The following is a 6,710-nucleotide window of genomic DNA, read 5'->3' on the forward strand; positions in this document are numbered from 1 at the left end:
GCAGGCACAGAGAGGCATTTTATTTTATTAGATTAAAAACACAAGGAGGAAAGACGCGGGGGGGGGGGGGGGGGTGGAATCTAGAAAAGAGTTGGGCAGGGCAGCCCGGGTGGCTCAGCGGTTTAGCGCCTGCCTTTGGCCTGGGGCATGATCCTGGAGTCCCAGGATCGAGTCCCGCATCAGGCTCCCAGCATAGAGCCTGCTTCTCCCTCTGCCTGTGTCTCTGACTCTCTCTCTCTCTCTCTCAAGAAAAAATAAATATAATATTTAAAAAAAAAAAAAAGAGTTGGGCAAAGATCAGATAACAAAGAAGAGAAGCAGGTAAAGTTGGGAGGATTTCAAGAGCCCCAAAGTCAGGGCAGGAGAGATTTCTCAGGACTAGACATCTCTTCTTCTGATGACAGTGCTCTGGTACAAGGCTGGAGCCCAGAGCAGGAGGGGCTCAGGAGGTGGTGGCCCAGGGTCTAGGGCCCAGGTAGTGAGCAGCAGTATGTGGGCAATGATCCCCTTCTTGCAGGCCTCACAGATGATCTTGAAGGGTCAAGCAGGGGCACAAGCTCTGTTTCCAACAGGTTCCCAGGGTCAACCATTTAGACTCCAAGACCTGACCTTTACTGCCCATCTGCTTGTACTCATGAACCTTTGTCTCACATTTTTCCTTAGGCTCTTTGTTTTGGTTAACCTCTTAACTCAGAACAATGAAACCCAAAACCATCCCTCAGGTGATGATGAGTGCCCTGAAAGTCCTGCAGCCAGCCCAGACCACTCAGACTATTTAAGCAAAACCCCTGACTCACACCAGTGCAGATTGGGAAGTGACACCCTAGAATGACTGGTAATTGCCTTCACCTCATTATAACACTAAAACCTCCACTGGAGGAGGAGCCTCTGCCTCATTTACATTACCATACAATGTGTGTGGACATGTTTCTTTAAGGTGCATGCAGGGCCTTATACTGGCCTCTACATAGGATGACAAGGCTTCCCTCTAAATATTCATCCTAACCCTAAACAAAAGGTACCCATTCATCCCCCCCTACTGGGGAGTCACAGCTTTGGAAGCCATTCCAGTGATCTCATTGTTTGCTGCAAATAATGGGTTTTTTTGTGCAATGACAATTCACCTGGTGCAAGTTCTATGACTCACCAAGGAGAAAACTCACGTTGATTTCATTACACCAGTACCGGGTTGGGCAACAGGTCACCGAGCAAACCTTCAGAACAGGGACCTTTGGGGGGCCACCCTTAGGGAACCCATTCTTCAAACGTCATAGCATCACTAAAAGTGATGAAGTTACAGGAACAGAGAGCAGTGCAGAGGACAGACCGAATCCCAGCACAGAGGTCAAGGCTGAGACAGTGGAAGCAGGAGGAAGTGCCTCTCCACTGACATTCCCTGCCTTGGGGCCCAGCTCCTCCAATCGGGGGCACTGTCACTGAATAACAAGTGGTTATGTGCCCTGGGAACTCCTGCTTCTTGCAAACCTGCTGCTTTCTGGCTGCCTCGAGCTACTTACGCTGTAAGCAGAGAGAGTTAGGGGTCCCCAGAAAAAGAAAGATGAAACATAGCTTTTGTGACACAAGAGAAGTCATTTTAGGCCTCTAGCTATTTTCCATGATCTATGCCCTACTTGCCCAAACACACTTCTCTTGTAGAAGTTTCTGGAAGGTGTCAGTATTACAAAAAATGCAAAAACCACGATAGTTAAGGATTTTAAGGGAACAAAGGGAATGCAAAAACAGTCTCCAACAGGCCAGGAAATAGGATATCACAGACAACAAATCAGTGGTAAAATTCCCAGTGTTATTTCAAGAGTAAGCAAGACCCTGCATTCCTTATCCAAGATAAGGAACCCAAGACCCTAATCCGGTTATACGGGCTCTCAGAGCATGCCCACAACCCCTTCTCCTGGTCCCAAGATTACCTCTGCTTCATTATAAAGTCTCCACCCTAGGAGGAACACAAGCTTCATTAACGTAAGAATGCAGTAGCTAGCCACGTTTTCTAAGCAGGCCTGTGCCTACTTATACCCTCCTGCCTTTACCACTGTGACAAATCTCCCCTTTCTGAATATTCATCCGAAAACCTAAGTTTAAAAAGCTGCTCACCCCTGCTTGAGGAGTCACCGCTTTGGAAGTTATTACTGTGATCTCCTTATTTGTTACAAATAAAGTCTCCTTTGTGTGACAACCCCACCTGGGGTATCTCTACCTGTAACTCACAGAGGAGCTAACTCACATTAGTTCGCTTACAATACGTCATCTCTGATGAAGGTAAATTGCACTCCTCTGTGATCCTGGCCTCCCTGAGCAGCTCCTCCTGGGTCAGCGGCCACCCACACTGGGGCCTCTCCCACCGCCAGGACTGGCCCTGCGGTTCTGTATACGCTCAGTCGGAGACTGACCCATGAACTTCAGACTGTCAGAGCCATCATCGTGTAGTTCAGAGCCATCATCGTGTAGCCCTGGCCATAGCGGTGCCTCTTCTTCTTGGGCTTCCAGACAGCTGCCGGCAGAGCTGACCTTTGGAGGTCTCAAGCTCTTGGGAGGCCCCTCACAGGTTTGGTGACTATCAGTGCTTCCTTCCTGGCCCTTCAGCTTCTCGGCACTAATGTCAAACCCAGGACCCACTTCGTCCACTGTGTCTGATGGTCCTCTTGATGCTCAGCATCTCCAGATTCCTCTGTGAAACCCCCAGAAGTCATCTAGTAGAACTCTTCTGCCTCCAGCCCAGAAAGCTGGTTCCTTGAAGTCAGACCGCCTTCCTTCCCAGACTGCAGTACCACCAGTGGCCCCGCACCCAGATCAGTCGGGCAGAGGAGCAAAGGCAAAGTCCCAAGGTGAGCTCAGCATGTTATGTCAAAGGACATAGGGCTAAGGTAAAGCAATGGAGAAAGGGAAGTTAAAGGAGGTAAGATCACAAAGACACCTAGGGCCAAATCACTTAGGCCTGGGTAGGGACTTCAGACTCTAAGAGTGATGGGAAGCCACTGGAGGACTTTGAGCAGAAGTGAGTTGTGCTTGATTTACATTTTACTCTAGAAAATGTTTAGCTAACAATCTGTAGGAGGATATGATAGGCAGCATCTAAAGTGGTTCCCAACAATTTCTGCCTCCTCATGTGAGTGCCATGATATTATGACTTTTATGTGAGACCGAATTCAATCACCAACGGCCAATTAATTAATAAACCATGGCTACGTAGTAAAGCTTCCTTCACAAAAACCCAAAAGGCTCAAGTTCAGAGAAGTTCTGCGTGTGGGAACACGTGCAAGTGCTGAGAGATTGGAACCTTGGAGATGACAAGGAAGCTCTGCACCCTTTCTCAGGCACTTTGCCCTAAGCATCTCTTCCACCTAGCTGTTCCTGAGTTATATATTTTATAAGAAACCATTAATCTAATAAATAAATGCTTTCCTGAGTTCTAGAAGCCTCTCAAGCAAATTAATTAAACTGGAGGAGGGAGTGGCAGGAACTTTCGCTTTATAGCGAGTTGGTCAGAAGCATAGGTGACAACCTGGATTTGTGATTGGCTCCTGAAAGCACAGTTGTTTTCTCTGAACCCTTAGCTTGTGTGTAGGATCTGATGCTATCTCCAGGTGCAGTCATACCTCAGAGATATTGTGGTTTTGATTTCAAACCCACAGCAGTAAAGCAAATATCGCAATAGTTACTCAAGTGGATTTTTTGGTTTCCCAGTGCATATAAAAGTGATGCTTATACTACACCACAGTCTGTTTTAAGCGTGCAATAGCATTATGTCCTCAATTTTTTTTTACATTCCTCAATTTAAAAATACTTTATTGCGAAAAAATGCTAACCATCATCTGAGCTTTTAGTGAGTCATAATCACTGATCACAGATCACCATAAAAAAACAGAATAGTGAAAAATTTGAAATATTACAAGAATATCAAAATGTGACACAGACACAAAGCAAGCAAATGCTGTCGGGAAAATGATGCTAATGGACTTAGTTAACACTGGGTGGCTACACACCTTCAGTTTGTAAAACACATGGATGCCTGGGTGGCTCAGCCGTGGAGTGCCTGCCTTCAGCTCTAGGCGTGATCCCGGAGTCCCAGCATCGAGTCCCACATCAGGCTCCCTGCAGGGAGCCTGCTTCTCCCTCTGCCTATGTCTCTGCCTCTCTCTATATATGTCTCTCATGAATAAATAAATAAAATGTTTTTGAAAAATTGTAAAAAACATAAAAATTTTAAAATAAGATTTAAAAAAAAAGCAAGCAGTATCTGCGAAGTGCAATAAAGCAAAGCACAGTAAAATGAGGTATGCCTATAGGTAGTGTCAGAGCTAAGCTACGCTGTACAACACCGGGCTGGTGTCACAGAATTGAGGTATGTGGAGAACCTACACATCTGTCGTTTGGAAGGGTTTGATTGTGGCAGTTTTGTGAGAGTAAAGGAGCGACAGACACAAGAGGAAGTAAGCTTCTCCTTACAGTGCCCTCTTCTAATCCTCTCCCCTTGAGCGAGGGCTGGGTCTAGGTACTTGCTTCTGACAAGTAGAATACCGCAAAAGTAATTCCAGGCCACTTCGGAGATGAGGTTACAAAAGACCCTGACTTGGTTCTTACTCAGCCTTGCACGCTTGCTCTCCCTCTCAGAGCCCTCGCCTGGGGGAAGCCAGCTGCCTGGTTGAGACAAGGCTTCTGGAGAGGTCCCCATGACCCCGACGACGGCTGTCTACAGCCAATACCCAGCGAGGGCCTGAGGCCTTCTAACAGCAAAGTGAGCAAACTCAGAAGGGGTTCACCCCAGGGGAATTTTGAGATGAAGGCAGCTCAGCCAACCCCGAGATGGCAACCTCCTGAGAGACCCAGAGTCAGAGGGCCCTGCAAAGCTGGGCCTGGATACCTGACCCTCAGAACACCTCCTGAGGTGGTAACTGTTTGTTGTTCTAAGCATCTAGTTATGGGGTAACTTGTCGCGCAGCAGTAGATAACCAACAGAGAAGGGAAGTTGGAAAGCAGGAAGACAGGGTTTCATAGGGCCGTGAAGTGGCCCATTTCTCCTGGGGTGAAGGCAGTTTGCACTAGTGCGAAGCAGTGGCTTTGGAGAGACCTAGTTGCACTGAAGATGACTTTTGCAAACTACCACTTAGCGATCACTGAACAAATGTTTATACCATTTCTACTCCTTCATAAGAATTAGCCTAAGCAAGGGACTAGAATTTCTGGAAAGACTGAACTAATTGACCCAATTTAGGAGATGCCATGATCCAGTGAAAAGCTGTGTGGCAGAGTCCAAATGACACAAAAATACCTATATACCTGTTATGGGTTGAATTGCATTCCCCTGTCGCCCCCCAAAAACGTGGTGTGGAAGCCTTAATCTTGCATGCCTCACATGTAACCTTATTTGGAAGTAGAGTCCCTGTAGATATAACCAAGAGAATACATTTCTGAGACTTAAAGCCTCTCAGTTTGGGACACTTGGGTGGCTCAGCGGTTTAGCTCCTGCCTTGGGCCCAGGGCATGATCCTGGAGTCCCAGGATCGAGTCCCGCATCGGGCTCCCAGCATAGAGCCTGCTTCTCCCTCTGCCTGTGTCTCTGCCTCTCCCTCTGTGTGTCTCTCATGACTAAATAAACACAAATCTTAAAAAAAAAAAAAGCCTCTCAGTATGTGGTACTTTGTTACCGTGGTCTTAAGAAACTAAGACAATAAGCTGTAAATGATCTTTCTTCTCCACCCCATCGCATTTCTAGGTTGTAAGATACTAAAGCCAACCATCAGATCTCAACCTTTAGCACCAACACAGCTGTACATTCTTAAAGACGGTTCGGGAATGCTTCATGGCAATGACAATGATGATTTACTTTTTTTTGTTGTTGCTTCCAATACACAAAAGATGAGTCTGTGCCGAACCCATCAGAAATCTTTTCAATTATGGCTAATGGGTGATCAGCCTCTGGTTCATTCCACGGCAAATGAGGCTACGAAGAAGTTATCAGTAAGGGATTTATGTTTTAGTAGCATGTTTAATTATGATACAACCACAATCGTCTCTTACACAGGAATTTAGCATGCAAGATTTACAGCTTTTAGCACAATTTTGGCCTTTGTTGTCTCAAAGAGCCTGGTTTCTGAAGTTTTATTAGACTATCAACCTCTGTTAGATTGTGTCAGGCTGCCCCCTACTGATTTGGTCTCATAATCTCATCTGGGCTGCTACTGTTTTGGGTTGGTTTTCGGAATGTGTTTTTTACCAGGGCCCCTAGAACTGCCCACCATTTAGCCTCCAAAGAACACAGAGAACACTGGAACTGTGGAGGGATGGAGGGGGCTTTTTTTTTTTTTCTTTTAACAGAACCTGAACAACCACTGTATATATATATATAATATTATATATATATATATATATGGGTTTTTTTGTTTCAAAATACATCAGCTGATCGGCTTAAGCTTGCAAGAGAAATTAAATTTCCAGAATAAGAACCAGATTCTTTTCTTTCTCATTTCTTGAGGGCAGCAAACGCCTTCGAGAGATATCCTCTCTTTTCATGATATGACAACAGGGAAATTTTTTTTTTTTTTTTTAAGAAAAGCCAATGAAATTTTAACTTATCCAACCAGCCAGAGGAAAGCAATATTACAAAAGGCACCTCAAAGGAAGGGTAGGATTTCTTTTCCGCTTCAAAGGTGCTGCTGTGTGATGCTGTGAAAAGGTGTCCCCACCCTCCCTGGGGT

General features: G+C 45.8%; 1 pseudogene; it reads right to left on the minus strand.

Moving 5' to 3' along the window:
* Window positions 1–294: 294 nt before the first annotated feature.
* Window positions 295–4,687, minus strand: LOC119876479 (annotated as a pseudogene).
* Window positions 4,688–6,710: the final 2,023 nt, after the last annotated feature.

This window comes from Canis lupus, chromosome 8 (genome assembly GCF_011100685.1).
Source record: "Canis lupus familiaris isolate Mischka breed German Shepherd chromosome 8, alternate assembly UU_Cfam_GSD_1.0, whole genome shotgun sequence".
Classification (NCBI taxonomy): domain Eukaryota; kingdom Metazoa; phylum Chordata; class Mammalia; order Carnivora; family Canidae; genus Canis; species Canis lupus.